At 39.8% G+C, this 22,260-nt stretch overlaps 1 protein-coding gene across 1 annotated transcript in view; it reads left to right on the forward strand.

Annotated features, from left to right (window-relative positions):
- The first annotated feature begins 403 nt into the window (after nt 1-403).
- csf3r (colony stimulating factor 3 receptor) overlaps nt 404-22,260 on the forward strand; it is an 84,679-nt gene continuing 62,822 nt past the window's right edge. Inside the window, exon 1 of the mRNA XM_072913098.1 lies at nt 404-422. The gene's annotated coding sequence lies outside the window, so the exon portion shown is untranslated. The remainder of the gene's footprint in view (nt 423-22,260) is intronic.

The following is a 22,260-nucleotide window of genomic DNA, read 5'->3' on the forward strand; positions in this document are numbered from 1 at the left end:
TATACTTTTATGGGGCAGCACGGTGAAACAGGGCTTAGAACTGATGTCTTACAATAACAAGGTCCTGGGTTTGATCCCCAGGTTCACGTTTTCCCCCGTGACTGCGTAGGTTCCATCTTTGAAGGCTTTTACTGATTTTTATCCATTATAATTCGGGGTGAAGGACGGGACCGAAGCCTGGCTAATGCCTGCCTGTCCTTCTCTGCACAGGTTCTAATACCCCGAGAAGTCGCTGAAGGACAAGGGTTAGCGTTGGGGTTAGGGTTAGGGTTGAGGGATGGGGCCCCACTCATAGAGGTAATGTTCAAAATTAGTCCCTCTACTTGCTGGAAGTCACTAAAAAAGCTGTAAATTTGTCTATAGGTGCGTGTTCCTTTTAAGAAGGCTGACCTGCCGTGGAGCCCCCCGGATAGAAATATCAGGTTAGTCCCTTGGGTAAAGCAGGGAGTAATCTTGACTAATAGTTTAAGGTTGGTGGGATTTTTTTCTAAGTGTCAAAACTGTGGAGAAAATGTGGCGGTGTCCTTGTTCCACGAGAACAAGCATTGAAATTAAAGCATAGGTTGATTGGCAACACTAAATGGTCCCTACAGAGGAGTCCGGCATTTGTTACCGGGGAGCTGGAGCCCACTTGTGGACGAGTTGGAGCCCACTTGTGGACTAACGTTTAAAAAAATACTTCCCCGGGATGACTCGCAGTGGTAGGGAAGGCCTAAAAAAGCCACACAGTGTTTTTCCTTTCCCTTTTGTGGGCTCCAAACCGAGGATGTCGTTGTGGCTTGTGCAGCCCTTTGAGACACTCGTGATTTAGGGCTATATAAATAAACATTGATTGATTGATGTAATGGTGGTTCTTTGGTCAAAATGTTGCATAGATGATGTTTTACAGATACTTTTCAGTCGCTTCAGGATGCGTCGTTTTGTGGGCGGTCTTGTTTACGTGGCTCACCTTCGACAGCGTCTTCTCCCCGTCATCTTTGTTGTAGCGGTGTAGCGTGCAAGGACGGGAGTGGAAGTTGGCTCACTAGTGCAAAAACAAGGCTGGAAATGTGTCCCGTGAAAAACCAGCTTCCATAGCGAGATATAAGTGGCAGCTGTCCGCCATCTTGGATGTGGTCCATAAGTCATAATGATTTATGATTCTTACTGGCATAAAAGGGTATTACAATTTGTAGTTATTGGTGTGTAGTTAGCAATCTTGGTTGGAGTCCAAAATTTGTCTTTAACAGATTGTGGATGTTAGGGGTTAGTAGTTCCCCCTAATGGGACTCTTGACTTTAACACGGTCACGTATGACATACTGCCGAAGCAGAATCATAGTGACCAAATGTATGCCGAAGCAGAATCATAGTGACCAAATTTATGCCGAAGCAGAATCATAGTGACCAAATTTATGTCGAAGCAGAAAGGCGGCTCCCCATCAGCGGGAGTAGAAGACCGTCTCAATACAAGATGAATCAGGAACCAAAATTTGTCTCAAGGGCCGGGTGCCAAATCAGGCCCGCCAAGTTATTTTACTTGGAAATAATATGCGTTAATAAAATGTTACTGCATGCAATTGCATATCTTTTAAAAATTCAATATTATCAACATCAAAATATTAACATGTATTCTAAAAATATTTTTTTGTTAAAATAAAAATAAATACTGGACAATAAATTTTACGGTTAAATTCCGCCAACTGAGTTTTTTACCGTAAAATACATTTTGGTCCTTTTTTTTCTCCATATACATTAAGACACTAAAACATCAAAAAAACAAACAAAAAAACATTAAAACAACACGATTTTACGGTAAAAAACTAAATGTTGTTTAAATTTTACTGCTAAAAATGGTGGTATTGTTTTTCCATTTATATTTTATATGCTGTAAAAAAAAAACATTGCTTTTACTGTAAAATTCTGGTGACTGAGCTGCCAGTTTAAAAAAAAAAAAAGTAATATTTTTTTTGCAGCTTATGTAAAAAAATATATTGTTAATGTATGATATATAAACATGTATGTTACCGCTGAAAACTGGTATTTTTTTCCATTTATTAAAAATGTTTATATGCTGTAAAAAAAACAAAAAAAACACTGCTTTTACTGTAAAATTCTGGTGACTGACCTGTCAGTTTTTAAAGTAAAATTTAAAAATTTTTTTTTTTGCAGTTTATGTAAAAAAATATATTGTTAATGTATTATATATACACATGTATTTTACCGCTAAAAACAGTGGTATTATTTTTTTATTTATTAAAAAAGTGTATATGCTGTAAAAAACAACAACATTGCTTTTACTGTAAAATTCTGGTGACTGAGCTGCCAGTAAGTAAAATTTGTAATATTTTTTTGCAGTTTATGCAAAAAAAACATTGTTAATGTGTTATATATATATACACATGTATTTTAGCACTAAAAACAGTGGTATTGTTTTTCCATTTATTAAAAATTGTAAATGCTTTTAAAAAAAACAAACTCTGCTTTTACTGTAAAATTCTGGTGACTTAGCTGCCAGTTTTTAAAGTAAAATGTATAATTTTTTTTGCAGATTATGTTGTAAAAATATATTGTTAATGTATCATATACACATGTATTTTACTGCAAAAAACAGTGGTATTGTTTTTTCATTTATTAAAAATGTTTAGATGCTGTAAAAAACACTGCTTTTACTGTAAAATTCTGGTGACTGAGCTGCCAGTTTTTAAAGTAAAATTTTTAATATTTTTTTTGCAGCTTAGGTAAAAAAATATATTGTTAATGTATTATATATACACATGTATTTTACCGCTAAAAACAGTGGTATTGTTTTTCCATTTATTAAAAATTGCTATATGCTGTAAAAAAACAACAACACTGCTTTTACTGTAAAATTCTGGTGACTGAGCTGCCAGTTTTTAAAATAAAATTTTAAATATTTTTTTTGCAGCTCATGTAAAAAAATATATTGTTAATGTATACACATGTATATTCATATATTTCTCATTGTTAAATGCGGCCCTATGAGGGCAACCAAAACTGCAATGTGGCCCTCAATGAGACCCCTGTACTAGAGCCTCGACACCAATATTGAAAATGTATTTTTCCAAATCTGCGTTGGAGAAACATCTGATTTTTAAATGTTTTAGTTGGACAGCACTAGTGTAAACAAAAGACCTCATCAAGTCCAATTCCAGCTTTTCACACATGTCCCTCCCCCGGCTCACAGCTCAGGTCTCCTTCTGGTCGGACCTTGTGCGTGGTCAAGGTCACGGCAAGCCGGGCTCCTTTTTGTTTTAAACGAGCCTGACCTTAGTGTTGATGATGTTTGGTTTTTTTTGGGTTTTTTTTTCCTAAGGTGACCTCGTACAGGGTCTACCCAGATGTAACCCAGAAAGAAAGACCCCATGGCTGGTCTCCTTTAAAAACAAACATCTATTTTGAGACGTGTCCCTGCTGTGAGTGAATCTTAATGATGTCCTCAGTCCCAGAACAAGAACCTAAACATTGTTTTTAAAAAGTGTCGGTGTGTCAGAGGAGAGGACGTCCCCAAAATGTGCATTATTGATGAGTGACCTTTTATTATTTTTATATATTTTTTTACAAGCCAGCTGCTGTCACCTGTAGAACAAAACAACATTGAACACAGACCACACCAATAATGATCTTTAGGAGGTGTGTATAATGTGGGTGGAACCAGACTGTCATCTGTTGGTTGTAAAGGGTGATGTTTTTTTTATTTTTATTTTTTTATTATTTTTTTATTTCTTTTTTTTTTACTTTGGCTCTGGGTGCTCACAGGTGCTGTTAGACAGAAGGTCAAACCTTGGACAAATCCTGTAATCTGTTTACAATCTGCTGTTTGCTGCGACGACCAGTGTTTTATACTAGTTTCACCCCCTTTTAGCCTGCAATGATGCCGTGTGTTTAAAAGTCCGCTGGAAATCTGTGGGATATTTTTGAACATGACTGACTAATTTTTAATAATCAATTTCAACTACGCAAAGGCATGGATTGTTATTTTGTGGCCAATGGGCCATATTGATGATGCGCTTTTCTGATCTATTAATCAGGTGTTTCTAGGGTTGTACGGTATACATAGTATAGTACTGCAATACTAATGACTCATATTCGGTACTATACCGCCTCTAAAAAGTACCAGCCCCCCCCCCATTTTTTTAACTGACATCGTCGTGACATTGCTGGTTTTACGAGCAGAGGAGCATGTTCGGCAGCGCGCGCACACAGAGTACTTACAAGCAGACACAGAGTGTAGACAGAAAAGGGAGAATGAACGCATTTTGGCTTAAAAACTATTCAAGAGTCAAGATGCTTTATTATTGTCCATTCTTTAACATGTACAAAACACATAAGAACTGAAATTTCATTTTCGGCACAGTCCCGCTAAGAGCAGACATACGTTACAGGGAGACAAGACGGGACCGCCAGCGGGTCAGCGACTTACTGGACCCTCGGGAGGGGGTCCAGACTGAGTCCAAGGGAAAAAAACTCATTTAGCAAAGCACACATAAACATGTTACATATAATCACAACAACTCGCAACAGAGGGAGGGGGGGGGGGGGGATTTGGGGCCCTGGAGGCCGGCTTGCTGCTATAAAGCGCTATAGCCGTCCATCACCCCGAAGAGGAATTAAGCGGTGGTGGTGAGGGGCGTTGGATGGGGGTGGGGAGTGTGCAGAGGTGGGTAGAGTAGCCAGAAATTGTACTCAAGTAAGAGTACTGTTACTTTAGAGATTTATTACTCAAGTAAAAGTAAGGAGTAGTCACCCAAATATTTACTTGAGTAAAAGTAAAAAGTATGTTGTGAAAAAACTACTCAAGTACTGAGTAACTGATGAGTAACATACACATATCATATATATATATATATATATGTATATATATATATATATATATATATATATATATATATATATATATATATATATATATATATACACACATATATATATATATATATATATATATATACACACATTTATATATATATATATACATATACAGTATATAATTTATATTTATTTATTTTGCCGTTTTTGTTTACATGTTAAAGGTGTTTTAATGAATATACATGCATGTTTAACACATATAGATTCCTTTCTTTCATGTTGACAAGAATATAAGTTGGTGTATTACCTGATTCTGATGACTTGCATTGATTGGAATCAGACAGTAGTGATGACAAACGTCCACGTTTTCAAATGGAGAAAAAAGTTCCTCCTTTCTGTCTAATACCACATGAAAGTGGTTGATTTTTGGCATCTTATTTTTCCATATTCGTTTTTATACACTTTACAAGAAATACATTGGCGGCAAACTCCGTAGCTTGCTAGCTTGTTTGCGCTGGCTTTCGGAGACTCTTGTTTTGAAAGCGCAAGCGCGATGGAGCGGCACTTTTATTGTGAAGACAGGAACTGTGCAGTCAGTCTTTAGGCTTTTGAGAGAGGTACGGTTGAAATAAAAGGGTCTTTTTTCCTTCACACTTTTGATTGATTGATTGAAACTTTTATTAGTAGATTGCACAGTACAGTACATATTCCGTACAATTGACCACTAAATGGTAACACCCCAACAAGTTTTTCAACTTGTTTAAGTCAGGTCATGTGACCGCCTGGCTCTGTTTGATTGGTCCAACGTCACCAGTGACTGCATCTGATTGGTGGAACGGAGTGAACGTCACCAGTGACTGTATTTGTTGAAAGGCAGGCACTATGAAGGTCTGTCTGACAGACCAAAACAAACAAAGCGTGCATTAACAGATCGATAAAAAATAGTAGCGAGTAGCGAGCTGAATGTACATAAAAGTAGCGGAGTAAAAGTAGCGTTTCTTCTCTATAAATATACTCAAGTAAAAGTAAAAGTATGTTGCAATAAAACTACTCTTAGAAGTACAATTTATCCCAAAAGTTACTCAAGTAGATGTAACGGAGTAAATGTAGCGCGTTACTACCCACCTCTGGGAGTGTGTTTGTATATATGCCCATTGTCTTTGGGTGAAGTGAAGTAATGTTCATAAGCCCAGTGTCGTTCCGCATGCAATGCAAGCAAAGTTCGATTCCCAGGTGTCGTTGAGGAGAGAGGGAGGTCAAAAGCGTCCATCTTTGAAATTCCTCAGGGGATGATTACAGAACAGCCTGTTCTTGTCTCAAGGCCATTCGTGGGAGTCAAATCGTAGATAAGGATTTTTGTTTTTTCTCGAGCAGGCATTACAATGACTTGTCTGTTCTATTCATCCATGCTGGCACTCATGTCCAAACCTTCCTTTACAGCAAGCTTCTCCATGATGTGATCCATCTTGCGATTCAGTTCAGAAATCGCCACAGTCTGTGTTCCCACAGCCCTGCCCAATCCGTCCATTGCGACGAACAGCCTTTGGGCTCCTTGAGTGGCTGCCATGGTCTTACGAATTTGACGATACACCAGAGCAATGCCCAGCCCAATCAGCAGGTGCCCCGTGATCATGGTTCCAAATAGGTAGATGTCTTCCACGTCCTCGATGGAAAGGACTGAGAGGCACATGATTCTCTATTTGTCCCAGGAATCTCTCACGTACCCCGCAGATAAAATAAATAAATAATAAATAAAGTAAGTTTCTTACAAGTATCATCCATGCAGGATGAGGAATACCTAAACATGCTTCACTACACACCGTAGCTCACCGGCGTCACAATGTAAACAAACGCCATGTGTGGATCTACACCTGACATCCACTGTAATGATACCAAGTGCAGGAGCGGAGGACATTTGCACTGAGGCCAAGTCAGCAAAAACACAGCGTTTGTTTTGTGTCATCAAAGAGTGAGTGCACTTTCATACATTTTATTCTTTCCGCTTTTAGGTATTTATAGAGGGGTTTTTACACTTGTGTTGAAATTGAAAAAAATCAGTGTTTTACCACATATTTATTTACCTTATTTTTCGGACTATAAGGCGCACTTAAAATCCTCTCATTTTCTCAAAAATCGACATATAACCCGGTGCGCCTAATATACAGCTTAATTCTGGTTGTGCTTACCAGCCTCGAAGCAATTTTATTTGGTACATGGTGTAATGATAAGTGTGACCAGTAGATGGCAGTCACACATAAGAGATATGTGTAGTGCAATATGAGCAAAGTAAACAACACCAAAATTGTATATATTCCATTGAAAATATAGAACATTACATACGGTGCCCAAAAATCTGTCAAAATGTTTTTAGTACAACTTCGGTAAGCTATGAAGCCGTGAATTGAATTGAATTGATTAACGTGGACAAGTTGAAAAACTTATTCGGGTGTTACCATTTAGTGGTCAATTCTAAGGAATATGTACTGTACTGTTTCATATAATGTATTATCTTCCTTTGCAATCTACTAATAAAAGTTTCAATCAATCAATCAAATCGCTTGATGGATTGTACTGTGCTTCAACATGCAAGTATTATTATGGTCTGTGTATAAGGACCGCAAAATGGCACCTATTAGCAGACGTATTACCTGGCAATATTATGCAAAAGCGACTTTTCTTATCTTCTGGCCGAGCCAGAAGTTGAGTTTCTTAACATGGAGATATTCTCAGTACTTTTCTTACCTTTTGGCGGAGCCAGAAGTCGAGTTTCTTAACATGGAGATATTCTCACTACTTTTCTTTCGTCGAGCACAAAGAAAATGTTAGTGTGTCTTGGATCAAAGATCCTATCTACTGCCCAAAACAGCAATTAAAATCTGCTGAAACAGCTACAAAAGCAACATGCTTTAACGAAGCTAGTAAAGAGAGACACACTTCACCTCCACCTCCAACAGCGGCTGGATTTTAACGGAGGGACTGCTAGCCAGGACAACATTGATAGAACCATCATATGTGCTAGAAGACATGCAGGCTATTTCTACAGCGCAGTTCCCCGCTTTCAGGTAGCTGGACACAGTGGACAGTGAGTACATAAACATGGAAAGCGAGCTAAAGAAGACACTCCAAACTCTGCCTCTGCTCATCATTCAGCACTGAAGGTACACACACTCTGTCAATTCTCTTATATACTCTTTCATTCTAGACTTCTAGAGTGTTTGATTATCACATCACTCTAAATGTATAGACTATAAAGTTCACAAACATAAAGGGGGATGCTAGTGGGCCAGACCAATCTTTCCTTATCTCTAAACTAAAACTGGGGAAATGCGTAGAGTGTTCTGGGCTTCAGTACAGTGTTGATCTCATGAAGACCTGATTTTATTTCACAATTCCTTGAGAGAAAAAAAATGCCTGGTTAGGCTTTGTGTATGTCATGTGTGCCTTCCTTGGGTGAAGCCAGGTTTACAGCTATGTTGTTATTATGCGGTTTGTTACTTATGTACGTTATGTTGCAGCTATTTGCATCAGGTCTCGAGGGGAGACCAGATGCAATGGACGTCGAGTGGGTCTAGCATTATATTGTGAAAGTCCAGTCCATGGTGGATCTACCATAATAGTGAGAGTCCAGTCCATAGTGGATCTAACATAATAGTGAGAGTCCAGTCCATAGTGGATCTAACATAATAGTGTGAGAGTCCAGTCCATAGTGGATCTAGCATAATAGTGAGAGTCCAGTCCATAGTGGATCAAACATAATAGTGAGAGTCCAGTCCATAGTGGATCTAACATAATAGTGAGAGTCCAGTCCATAGTGGATCTAGCATAATAGTGTGAGAGTCCAGTCCATAGAGGACCTAGCATAATAGTGTGAGAGTCCAGTCCATAGTGGATCTAACATAATAGTGAGAGTCCAGTCCATAGTGGATCTAACATTATAGTGTGAGTCCAGTCCATAGTGGATCTAACATAATAGTGAGAGTCCAGTCCATAGTGGATCTAGCATAATAGTGAGAGTCCAGTCCATAGTGGATCTAACATAATAGTGAGAGTCCAGTCCATAGTGGATCTAGCATAATAGTGAGAGTCCAGTCCATAGTGGATCAAACATAATAGTGAGAGTCCAGTCCATAGTGGATCTAACATAATAGTGAGAGTCCAGTCCATAGTGGATCTAGCATAATAGTGTGAGAGTCCATAGAGGACCTAGCATAATAGTGTGAGAGTCCAGTCCATAGTGGATCTAACATAATAGTGAGAGTCCAGTCCATAGTGGATCTAACATTATAGTGTGAGTCCAGTCCATAGTGGATCTAACATAATAGTGTGAGAGTCCAGTCCATAGTGGATCTAACATAGTAGTGAGAGTCCAGTCCATAGTGGATCTAACATAATAGTGTGAGAGTCCAGTCCATAGTGGATCTAACAAAATAGCGTGAGAGTCCAGTCCATAGTGGATCTAACATAATAGTGAGAGAGTCCAGTCCATAGTGGATCTAACATAATAATGAGAGTCCAGTCCATAGTGGATCTAGCATAATAGTATGAGAGTCCAATCCATAGTGGATCTAACATAATAGTGAGAGTCCAGTCCATAGTGGATCTAAGATAATAGTGAGAGTCCAGTCCATAGTGGATCCAACATAATAGTGAGAGTCCAGTCCATGGTGGATCTAACATAATAGTGTGAGAGTCCAGTCCATAGTGGATCTAACATAATAGTGAGAGTCCAGTCCATAGTGGATCTAACATAATAGTGAGAGTCCAGTCCATGGTGGATCTAACATAATAGTGTGAGAGTCCAGTCCATAGTAGATCTAACATAATAGTGAGAGTCCAGTCCATAGTGGATCTAACATAATAGTGAGAGTCCAGTCCATAGTGGATCTAACATAATAGTGAGAGTCCAGTCCATGGTGGATCTAACATAATAGTGTGAGAGTGCGGTCCATAGTGGATCTAACATAATAGTGAGAGTCCAGTCCATAGTGGATCTAACATAATAGTGAGAGTCCAGTCCATGGTGGATCTAACATAATAGTGTGAGAGTCCAGTCCATAGTAGATCTAACATAATAGTGAGAGTCCAGTCCATAGTGGATCTAACATAATAGTGAGAGTCCAGTCCATAGTGGATCTAGCATAATAGTGTGAGAGTCCAGTCCATAGTGGATCTAACATAATAGTGAGAGTCCAGTCCATAGTGGATCTAACATTATAGTGTGAGTCCAGTCCATAGTGGATCTAACATAATAGTGTGAGAGTCCAGTCCATAGTGGATCTAACATAGTAGTGAGAGTCCAGTCCATAGTGGATCTAACATAATAGTGTGAGAGTCCAGTCCATAGTGGATCTAACAAAATAGCGTGAGAGTCCAGTCCATAGTGGATCTAACATAATAGTGAGAGAGTCCAGTCCATAGTGGATCTAACATAATAATGAGAGTCCAGTCCATAGTGGATCTAGCATAATAGTATGAGAGTCCAATCCATAGTGGATCCAACATAATAGTGAGAGTCCAGTCCATAGTGGATCTAAGATAATAGTGAGAGTCCAGTCCATAGTGGATCCAACATAATAGTGAGAGTCCAGTCCATGGTGGATCTAACATAATAGTGTGAGAGTCCAGTCCATAGTGGATCTAACATAATAGTGAGAGTCCAGTCCATAGTGGATCTAACATAATAGTGAGAGTCCAGTCCATGGTGGATCTAACATAATAGTGTGAGAGTCCAGTCCATAGTAGATCTAACATAATAGTGAGAGTCCAGTCCATAGTGGATCTAACATAATAGTGAGAGTCCAGTCCATAGTGGATCTAACATAATAGTGAGAGTCCAGTCCATGGTGGATCTAACATAATAGTGTGAGAGTGCGGTCCATAGTGGATCTAACATAATAGTGAGAGTCCAGTCCATAGTGGATCTAACATAATAGTGAGAGTCCAGTCCATGGTGGATCTAACATAATAGTGTGAGAGTCCAGTCCATAGTAGATCTAACATAATAGTGAGAGTCCAGTCCATAGTGGATCTAACATAATAGTGAGAGTCCAGTCCATAGTGGATCTAACATAATAGTGAGAGTCCAGTCCATGGTGGATCTAACATAATAGTGTGAGAGTGCGGTCCATAGTGGATCTAACATAATAGTGAGAGTCCAGTCCATAGTGGATCTAACATAATAGTGTGAGAGTCCGGTCCATAGTGGATCTAACATAATAGTGAGAGTCCAGTCCATAGTGGATCTAGCATAATAGTGTGAGAGTCCAGTCCATAGTGGATCTAACATAATAGTGAGAGTCCAGTACATAGTGGATCTAACATAACAGTGAGAGTCCAGTCCATAGTGGATCTAACATATTTGTGAGAGTCCAGTCCATGGTGGATCTAACATAATAGTGTGAGAGTCCAGTCCATAGTGGATCTAACATAATAGTGAGAGTCCAGTCCATAGTGGATCTAACATAATAGTGTAAGAGTCCAGTCCATAGTGGATCTAACATAATAGTGAGAGTCCAGTACATAGTGGATCTAACATATTTGTGAGAGTCCAGTCCATAGTGGATCTAACATATTTGTGAGAGTCCAGTCCATGGTGGACCTAACATAATAGTGTGAGAGTCCAGTCCATAGTGGATCTAGCATAATAGTGTGAGAGTCCAGTCCATAGTGGATCTAACATAATAGTGAGAGTCCAGTACATAGTGGATCTAACATAACAGTGAGAGTCCAGTCCATAGTGGATCTAACATACAGTGAGAGTCCAGTCCATGGTGGATCTAACATAATAGTGTGAGAGTCCAGTCCATAGTGGATCTAACATAATAGTGAGAGTCCAGTCCATAGTGGATCTAACATAAGAGTGAGAGTCCAGTCCATAGTGGATCTAACATAATAGTGAGAGTCCAGTCCATAGTGGGGCCAGCAGGAGACCATACCGAGCAGCAGCGCAGAGATGTATTCAACCGATGCACAGGCGAGCGGTCCACCCCAGGTCCTGACTCTGGACAGCCAGCACTTCATCCATGGCCACCGGACCTGTGTCCCCCCTTCCACAAGGGAGAGGGGGGCAGAAAAGAAAAGAAACGGCAGATCAACTGGTCTAAAAAGGGGGTCTATTTAAAGGCTAGAGTATACAAATGAGTTTTAAGATGGGACTTAAATGCTTCTACTGAGGTAGCATCTCTAACTGTTACCGGGAGGGCATTCCAGAGTACTGGAGCCCCAATAGAAAACGGTCTATAGCCCGCAGACTTTTTTTGGGCACTGGGAATCACTAATAAGCCAGAGTTCTTTGAAGGCAGATTTCTTGCCGGGACATATGGTACAATACAATCAGCAAGATAGGATGGAACTAGACCGTGTAGTAGAGATGCGCGGATAGGCAATTATTTCATCCGCAACCGCATCAGAAAGTCGTCAACCATCCGCAATCCACCCGATCTAACATTTGATCAGAACTGCATCCGCCCGCCATCCGCCCGCACCCGCCCGTTGTTATATATCTAATATAGACGATGCAAGGCATTAGTGAGGTTATAAAGCTTTTGCCTGTTAAAGAAAGGAGACTGATCCAACGCAGCACAGACATTCGCGTGCCACGCTGTCACGACCCAGACGCACACCAGTGCGCAATCATATGGGAGCCGCGCTGAGCGCACCTCCAAGCGCGTCTCGCTGCCGGCGACGGCCGGGTATATGGGCCCGACGCTCCAGCGCCATCCATTTTCAGGGCTAGTTGATTCGGCAGGTGGGTTGTTACACACTCCTTAGCGGGTTCCAACTTCCATGGCCACCGTCCTAGCTGCTGTCTATATCAACCAGGGTGAGCCCCACCCCTTTCGTGAGCGCACTGCGCGCGGAGTGACCCCTGTTACGCGCCCCCGGCCACGGGGGTGGCGGGCAGGTAAGCTGCTTAACTGCTGCGCGTGACGCCGGCCGCGGCGAAGGCGGACGAGGCGGGGTGTCGGTGCGGTGGGCGCGGTGGTGACCCTGGACGTGCGTCGGGCCCTTCTCGCGGATCGCCTCAGCTACGGCTCCCGGTGGGGCCCTCTCGGGGGAAGGGGCCTCGGTCCCGGACCCCGGCGAGGCGTCCCTTCTCCGCTCCGTAAAAGTGTCCATCTCTTTTTTTTTTTTTCTTCTGTTGTGGCATATGCAGCAGGTGCCTGCTCGTTTTTCGTATGTGGGTAACAATATTTAACTATGTATATATTGTAATGTTCCCAGGAACGTAGGCTCATAGACTTATTCGTTTGTCTCGTATTTATTGTAATAAGATGCAATGTAACCACACAACAGCTCCAATGTGCGTCTCCCCTCTTTCCCGGCAAAACTCGAACTAACACTTCCTGTCAACAACGTCACTTCCCTAATTTGCCCGGAAGTCCCGTCCCCCAGCCAAAGCCATTGGCTAACACCCCGTAGCTAGCCGCTACATCCTATTTCCGAATTGGTTTAACTGCCACCCGCCTGAATCTATTTAAAATCTAATTTTTTTTAATTTCAATCGCCCGACCCGACCCGACCCGCTGATAAAATCTAATTTTTTTAAATTTCATCCGCCCGATTCGCGGATAATCCGCGGACTCCGCGGTTGTGCCCGCAAACCGCGCATCTCTACCGTGTAGTATTTTATACGTAAGTAGTAAAACCTTAAAATCACATCTTAAGTGCACAGGAAGCCAGTGCAGGTGAGCCAGTATAGCTATATATATATATGTATATAAGTATATAAAGGTATATACAGTATAGGCGTAATATGATCAAACTTTTTTGTTCTTGTCAAAAGTCTAGCAGCCGCATTTTGTACCAACTGTAATCTTTTAATGCTAGACATAGGGAGACCCCACAATAATACGTTACAGTAATCGAGACGAGACGTAACGAACACATGAATAATGATCTCAGCGTCGCTAGTGGACAAAATGGAACGAATTTTAGCGATATTACGGAGATGAGAGAAGGTCATTTTAGTAACACTCAATGTGTGACTCAAAGGAGAGAGTTGGGTGGAAGATAATACCCAGATTCATGGATGGGTTCATCGTGTTCACGTTTCTTTCTTCATGCCATGCAATGCCTCGCTGAGGACTTTAGGCTTCGCGTGCAGTTTCTTGCTGCACTTTACTTGTGCTTTTGAGGATGAATACTCTTCTTACCTGCTTTGCTGAGGAGCACTGCTACAACAATGCCGTCACCTAACACCAACAGAGTGCTTCCTCGATAGAAAGGCTTACAGAAATGGAAAATAAAATCCATGACCATACTTGCCAACCCTCCCGGATTTTCCGGGAGACTCCCGAAATTCAGCGCCTCTCCCGAAAACCTCCCGGGACAAATTTTCTCCCGAAAATCTCCCGAAATTCAGGCGGAGCTGGAGGCCACGCCCCCTCCAGCTCCATACGGACCTGATTCCGCTTTCCCACAATATAAAGAACGTCTACAGTAAAGCAGTCCGTCTGCCGTAAACAGCAATGTTGTGACACTCTTAAACAGGACAATACTGCCATCTAGTGCATTTGATGAAAGCACTTTTGTGCGTGCCACACAGCAATGCATCATCAGAGAGGGTGTTCAGCATGGTTAGAAAGATAGTGACAGAGAATAGAACAAGGATGGACAATTCAACCATTAACTCAACAATGAGTAGATGAGTTTTATGTGTGTGTATATGTGTAAATAATGAACACTGAAATTCAAGTATTTCTTTTATTTATATATATATATATATATATATATATATATATATATATATATATATACAGTGGGGCAAAAAAGTATTTAGTCAGCCACCGATTGTGCAAGTTCTCCCACTTAAAATGATGACAGAGGTCTGTAATTTTCATCATAGGTACACTTCAACTGTGAGAGACAGAATGTGAAAAATCCAGGAATTCACATTGTAGGAATTTTAAAGAATTTATTTGTAAATTATGGTGGAAAATAAGTATTTGGTCACTTCAAACAAGGAAGATCTCTGGCTCTCACAGACCTGTAACTTCTTCTTTAAGAAGCTCTTCTGTCCTCCACTCGTTACCTGTATTAATGGCACCTGTTTGAACTCGTTATCTGTATAAAAGACACCTGTCCACAGCCTCAAACAGTCAGACTCCAAACTCCACTATGGCCAAGACCAAAGAGCTGTTGAAGGACACCAGGAAAAGAATTGTAGACCTGCACCAGACTGGGAGGAGTGAATCTACAATAGGCAAGCAGCTTGGTGTGAAAAAATTAACTGGGGGAGCAATTATCAGAAAATGGAAGACATACAAGACCTCTGATAATCTCCCTCAATCTGGGGTTCCACGCAAGATCTCATCCCGTGGGGTCAAAATGATCATGAGAATGGTGAGCAAAAATCCCAGAACCACACGGGGGGACCTGGTGAATGACCTGCAGAGAGCTGGGACCAAAGTAACAAAGGTTACCATCAGTAACACACTACGCCGACAGGGAATCAAATCCTGCAGTGCCAGACGTGTCCCCCTGCTTAAGCCAGTGCATGTCCAGGCCCGTCTGAAGTTTGCCAGAGAGCACATGGATGATACAGCAGACTCGTCGTGTTTGGAGGAAGAAGAATACTGAGTTGCATCCCAAGAACGCCATACCTACTGTGAAGCATGGGGGTGGAAACATCATGCTTTGGGGCTGTTTTTCTGCTAAGGGGACAGGCCGACTGATCCGTGTTAAGGAAAGAATGAATGGGGCCATGTATCGTGAGATTTTGAGCCAAAACCTCCTTCCATCAGTGAGAGCTTTGAAGATGAAACGTGGCTGGGTCTTCCAGCATGACAATGATCCCAAACACACCACCCAGGCAACGAAGGAGTGGCTCCGTAAGAAGCATTTGAAAGTCCTGGAGTGGCCTAGCCAGTCTCCAGACCTCAACCCCGTACAAAATCTGTGGAGGGAGTTGAAAGTCCGTGTTGCTCGGCGACAGCCCCAAAACATCACTGCTCTCGAGAAGATCTGCATGGAGGAATGGGCCAAAATACCAGCTACTGTGTGTGCAAACCTGGTAAAGACCTATAGTAATCGTTTGACCTCTGTTATTGCCAACAAAGGTTATATTACAAAGTATTGAGTTGAATTTTTGTTATTGACCAAATACTTATTTTCCACCATAATTTACAAAAAAATTATTTAAAAATCCCACAATGTGAATTCCTGGATTTTTTTTCCACATTCTGTCTTTCATAGTTGAAGTGTACCTATGATGAAAATTACAGACCTCTGTCATCATTTTAAGTAGGAGAACTTGCACAATTGGTGGATGACTAAATACTTTTTTGCCCCACTGTATATATATATATATATATATATATATATATATATATATATATATATATATATATATATATATATATAGCTAGAATTCACTGAAAGTCAATTATTTCTTATATATATATGAAATACTTGACTTGGTGAATTCTAGCTGTAAATATACTCCTCCCCTCTTAACCACGCCCCCAACCACGCCCCCCGCACCCACCCCCCGAAATTGGAGGTCTCAAGGTTGGCAAGTATGTCCATGACAAAGTAGGAAAATCAAATCAAAAGTAATACAATTGAACATAATGTGGTGTTCACTAGCGACGGATAAACATACTGCATAATATTTGTGCACTTGTTTACTGCTAGCACTTGTTCAGCATTCTGGACACCACCATAACACAAAGTAAATATAGGAACGTTGCAAAAACACGATACATTGTGCAAGATAGGGGTATTTTTTTTCCCCTCGCTCAGACTTCCTCTGCTTGGCTGACAGCCGACGCTCCAGCCTGCCTGCTGAGAGCAATTGTGCCCGTCTGGAAGCCCTCCATCGGTGGTCTCCTACTCCAGCAAACAATGGCCATTCAAGGCAAAAGCAGACTTATATAAAACAATGACAATCGGTCAGGTTAATGGCGCTCGACCGGCTGCTGCTGCAGAGGCGGGCAAAAATAAGCAATCAGAATAATGAGTAATACAATAACGGGCTGCACACATGTACACTTCCTCTTTTGTGTGCTTGGCTCGCCTTGCGACGTGTCGTTACACACGCTGCACGGAATCCCCATTATGTAAATAAATTAACACACATCCGATACAATGTTCACGACAGTGCTAACTCGGTACTAAATGGTTACTTGAGTAGGAGTAAGGACTGAAAAGAACTACTCATGTACTGAGTAACTGTTGAAAAACTTTTTTAATGGCACTTGCACAACAACTGTAGTTTGTGTGAATATGTGTGTGTGTGTGTGTGTGTGTGTGTGTGTGTGTGTGTGTGTGTGTGTGTGTGTGTGTGTGTGTGTGTGTGTGTGTGTGTGTGTGTGTGTGTGTGAGTGCATGTGCATGTGCATGTGTGTGTGTGCATGTGAGAGCCAGAGAGACACTAAGACAGCATGTTAGGTGTGTCAAATAAAATTGATTTTGGGATGAATTGTGATTCTTATATGTAAAGATTCTTAATCCATTCAAGAAATAAAAAAATTTTTAAAAAATATATATATATATATATTTTTATTATTATTTATTTATTTTGATATATATCAAAAAAAAATATATATATATATATATATTACATATATTACATCCCTGCTTGGCTCTCAGCATCAAGGGTTAGAATTGGGGGTTAAATTACCAAAATTATTCTTGGGCGCGGCCACCGCTGCTGCTCACTGCTCTCCTCACCTCCCAGGGGGTGATCAAGGGTGATGGGTCAAATGCAGAGAATAATTTTGCCACACCTAGTGTGTGTGTGACAATCATTGGCACTTTAACTTTATATATATATATATATATATATATATATATATATATATATATATATATATATATATATATATATTCAAAACCAGAGAAGTTGGCACGTTGTGTAAATGGTATATAAAAACAGAATACAATGATTTGCAAATCCTTTTCAACCTATATTTGTTATGGTGTCCAGGGGGAGAAGACGGCACAGACAGGCGGGGCGTTGTTTAACTCTATTTATTAATATATATATATATATATATGTATATATATATATATATATATATATATATATATATATATATATATACAACATTTACAAGGAAAATGAGACGTGTAATTAATCCAAAATAGGTGTATGGTGTGTGACTATGTGTGGGAATTAACTGCTGAGCGAGAGGTGGAAGTCCAAGAGGGGCTAGTAAACGGACAGTTAATATTCAAACATTTGACATTTCAAACAATTTTGAACAAAAATAGTTCATGCACATTCAGATAATTTCTTAAAAAAAAAAAAAAAATATATATATATATATATATATATATATATATATATATATATATATATATATATATATATATATATATATATACCTTGCGCACTAATTGACTGAAAGAGCACGCACTTGGCGCGATGATGTCATGTTATCGAAGAAAAAATGCATTTTTAGACCATATGATTTGCCTGAGCGGCTAGGAGACCCCGAGAGTAACAAGCGCTTGCCTTGTTGCCTTTCCATTAAGAACAATAAATTAGTTTTTAGTATAAGTTTGCTGCTTTCAAGAAATGTAATGCCGAGCGCATATCATTATGTCAAGATAATGGCACTAGCATTTACTTCATTTAAGAATATTTTTGAACATATTGAGCAAAAAGGTCTCTTTTTTTTTCTACCAAGAAAAGTGCACTTGTTATTAGTGAGAATATACTTATTTTAAGCTATTTTGGGTTCATTGAAGTTAGCTAATTTGACTTGTTTTGGAAAGTCTTGACAAGCCAAATTTTCTTGTTCTATTGGCAGATAATTTTGCTTACTTCAAGTAAAATACCGCTAAGTTTTGTATTTTTTTTCCTTGTTTATGAACACTGACTTTTTGCAGTGTGGCCAAGAGGGCAGCAAGACAAAGTTAGATAAATACATAAGAACAACCAAAATAGCAGCAGTCCCACACTCCAATAAAAAATGTAATTACTTGCATATATTAACATTAAAACATGTGATGGATCAAAACAATGTATCAAATGTTTCAGTAAAAACAACTTAATGCCCAATAGAAACGTTCAAAATGTTTTTGTTCCTGTCTCCCAATTGACTAATATTATTTTCTACATGTTCATAGTATGCTCGTTAGCTTGTTTTTATACTATTTTTTTTTTTTTACCTCTGTAGTTCTTAGTTATAAATGTTCTATATAATGTATTCTTCTTATTACAAGCATTTTTTAATCCTCTTGTCATCCATGGTTGATTGTTCTTTCTGGACAGTTTCTCGATCCTTTCAAACACCCTGAAATTCCCCCAAAGTGATCGGCTCAGGTAACATCAGATCCTTTTGCAGGTCATTCCAAGACCATGGAGCAGCATATCTGAAAGTGGTTTTTCCAAGATTTGTGTTGGCCCTAAGAACCAACATTGTAATTATGTCCTGTGACCTTAAGCTGTAGTGACTGGGATCTCCACACATAAAAGAACACAGATAAGGGGGAACCAGACCAAGAAGTGATTTATGTTTACAACACAACCATTGTGAAAATCTGCATACTGATAAAGATGAACAGTTTGACTTTGCATATAAAGTGCAATGGTGGACAAGGTTGCCACAACCAGTAATAAAACGTAAGGCACAGTGATATACATTCATAAAAAGCAAGTGTCCATAATCTAGCAAGGGCATGAAATGTGTTAAAATCTAGTGTTTCCTATCATGTGGGAAAAAAACAGAAAAATCCCAATTTAATTTTAAGTTTAGCCACAAATTTTTCTATGTTTGATTTTAAAAGACAAATTCTCATCGATGACAATTCCCAAGTACTTCAACCATTGGCGTTGTTAGGCCTATTTTAGGAAATATTCTTAAGCCCCCCTAAATAATTTGGTGTTTTTTTGTTTTTTTTTACAAATACATGCCGACATAGTCATTATAAAGTGGCCCGAATATGAGTTTAAATAAATAATCATATAACCTGTTATTATTCACTCAGTTTCCCCTCACTTCGTAGCGTAAGGTAGAGAGCCCCTTTAGTACGTCGGTATCCAATCCATTCCACTTGTTCATATAGAAAATGCACACATCACTCAAATTCCAGTCCGCATTTTTTCTGCGACCTTGCTTGCGGTCCTGCAGGTGTACGAAGCACATTATCTTCCTTTACAATGAGTGAAGCTGCACAAAACCTTGTGTGTGCAATTGTAAATAATTTAGTTTTTAAGTTTTGTGTTTCTTGTGGAATCTATATAAAGTAATGTACATTAGCCTATTGTTAAAATAATGAAAAAAAACATCATTAGATATATTTGTTTTATTGTATTGTTACATTAATAGCTGTTGTATTATTATAGGATGGCTTGTTGAACATTTCATAGGATTTTCAGAGGGAGGAAAAACCAAGACATTTAATATAAAATGTAAAATGAATAAATACATAAAAAGAAAAAGAAAAAGAATGGTTAAAAGCCATCGTCCCGGCGAGCATTTCATTTCGTCCCGTGCATTTTTTTTAAATAATAATAATAACAATGAATAATTTCTAAGTCTTTGTTTGCCGTTTGTGAAGTTTTGTGCTTGCGCGTAACGTTCGCTCGCATCCTGTGCATCTACTGGGGGCTAAGCCCCCCCCTGTCCTTAAAAGCTAGTGACGCCCCTGACTTCAACCTTATGAGCAGTTGATATTTTTGGAGTGTTAGTTAGTTTAGTTAGTTAGTTATTTTATTATTTCTTCGGTCAGTGGTCAACAAAATAAACAAACAGTTTTACATAAACAAACAGTTGTACATTCATAAATTGAAAATGTTGCAGACCGAAAGGGGTTTAGGCTGAAGTTGAACACTTATGGCAAACACAAGACGAGCTTCCAAAAATGATGAAATTTCCTTTGCACAACATATTATAAATACACCTTGTACACAACATAAACACTGTTCAATTATATGCACAGTAAAGACATGTGAAATATCCTTGTACACGTGTTAGTTAAACCTTTGTACCAATTATATACTATATACAAACAATTATACTTCCATTATTATTTATATCCCAATTAGTGTTCAATGGCAGACGTTTGCCATTTGAAAATAACACCACCCTAAATTTTTGTGCATTCAGCGCTAGTCTCTGCTGAGTGAGCTGGCACTGAACAACATCAAAAGCTGCCTGCAGGAGCTCAAAAGGTTTGCACAACAGCGTGGGGACGAACAATATATGTATCGCGTCATTTATTTAAATGGAACGCGGCATCCGACACATTATCACAGAGATTATTTACATATATGGAAAACAACAACGGACCTAATATGGAACCCTGAGGTACACCATTTAATACAGAGAGGAAAGACAATGAGTATCCAGCAAACTGGACACATTGTGTTTTGAATTGGACAGGTAATTAGAAAACCACTTTACAGCATGCTGTCTGCCAAAATGATATGGTCGACCGTACTCAACAAAGTTACGGAACATCACGTTTGACAATTTAAAGGTTTTTTTTATAAGGCTAAAAGTTATTGACTGGCTGTCATATTCGTTTCTTGGAATTTAACCACAGCCCATTTAGCCAGCAGAGTACTCGTTGCCAAAATGAACATTGCCACCTGCTGGTTGCTATCATCCATCCATCTTCTTCCGCTTATCCGAGGTCGGGTCGCAGGGGCAGCAGCCTAAGCAGGGAAGCCCAGACTTCCCTCTCACCTGCCACTTCGTCCAGCTCCTCCCGGGGTATCCCAAGGCGTTCCCAGGTCAGCCGGGAGAGATAGTCTTCCCAACGTGTCCTGGGTCTTCCCCGTGGCCTGACCAGATGCCCGAACCACCTCATCTGGCTCCTCTCCATGTGGAGGAGCAGCGGCTTTACTTTGAGCTCCTCCCGGATGACAGAGCTTCTCACCCTATCTCTAAGTTGCCACACTTTCAGCAGATGTCTGCTCCATCTGGGAGTCCAAGCTGTATTTTCAACAGCAGGTAATAATTGGAAACTCATAAAAGATAACAAGTACCCGCTAAATAAAAATATTTTCTTTTTTAATTACGAATTAGAGTGCATGAGACCAGGGCCGGCCCGTGGCATAGGCCGTATAGGCAAATGCTAAGGGCGCCGTCCATCAGGGGGCGCCACGCCAGTGCCACAAATGTTGGAGAAAAAAAAAAAAAAAAAAAAAAGTTGGTACTATTATTTCTAAATACAAAAAATAATCCCACGTTAATTAAAATGCAAAGTAAAGCCTATTTAATAGAAATATTATTTGTTACAACATTACGCCCCTCCCCCCCGCACGGTGCGCCCCTCCCTTCCCGTATCATGACTCTTTTTGGACGTCACCACATCAAAAAATCAACACAAGAAGTCAAAACGGCCAAAACTGTCAGGTGCCCAGGGAAGAAAAAAGAGAAAAGAAGAGGAGGAGAAACGAGAAAAGACAGAGGTAGCAGGTAGGTAACGTTAGCCTACATGAAATTATTTGTCTGTTACAGAATGTGATAGTAACCTGGCTTTTTAGCATTAA

The sequence above is a fragment of the Nerophis lumbriciformis genome, linkage group LG04 (assembly GCF_033978685.3).
Source record: "Nerophis lumbriciformis linkage group LG04, RoL_Nlum_v2.1, whole genome shotgun sequence".
NCBI classification, from domain to species: domain Eukaryota; kingdom Metazoa; phylum Chordata; class Actinopteri; order Syngnathiformes; family Syngnathidae; genus Nerophis; species Nerophis lumbriciformis.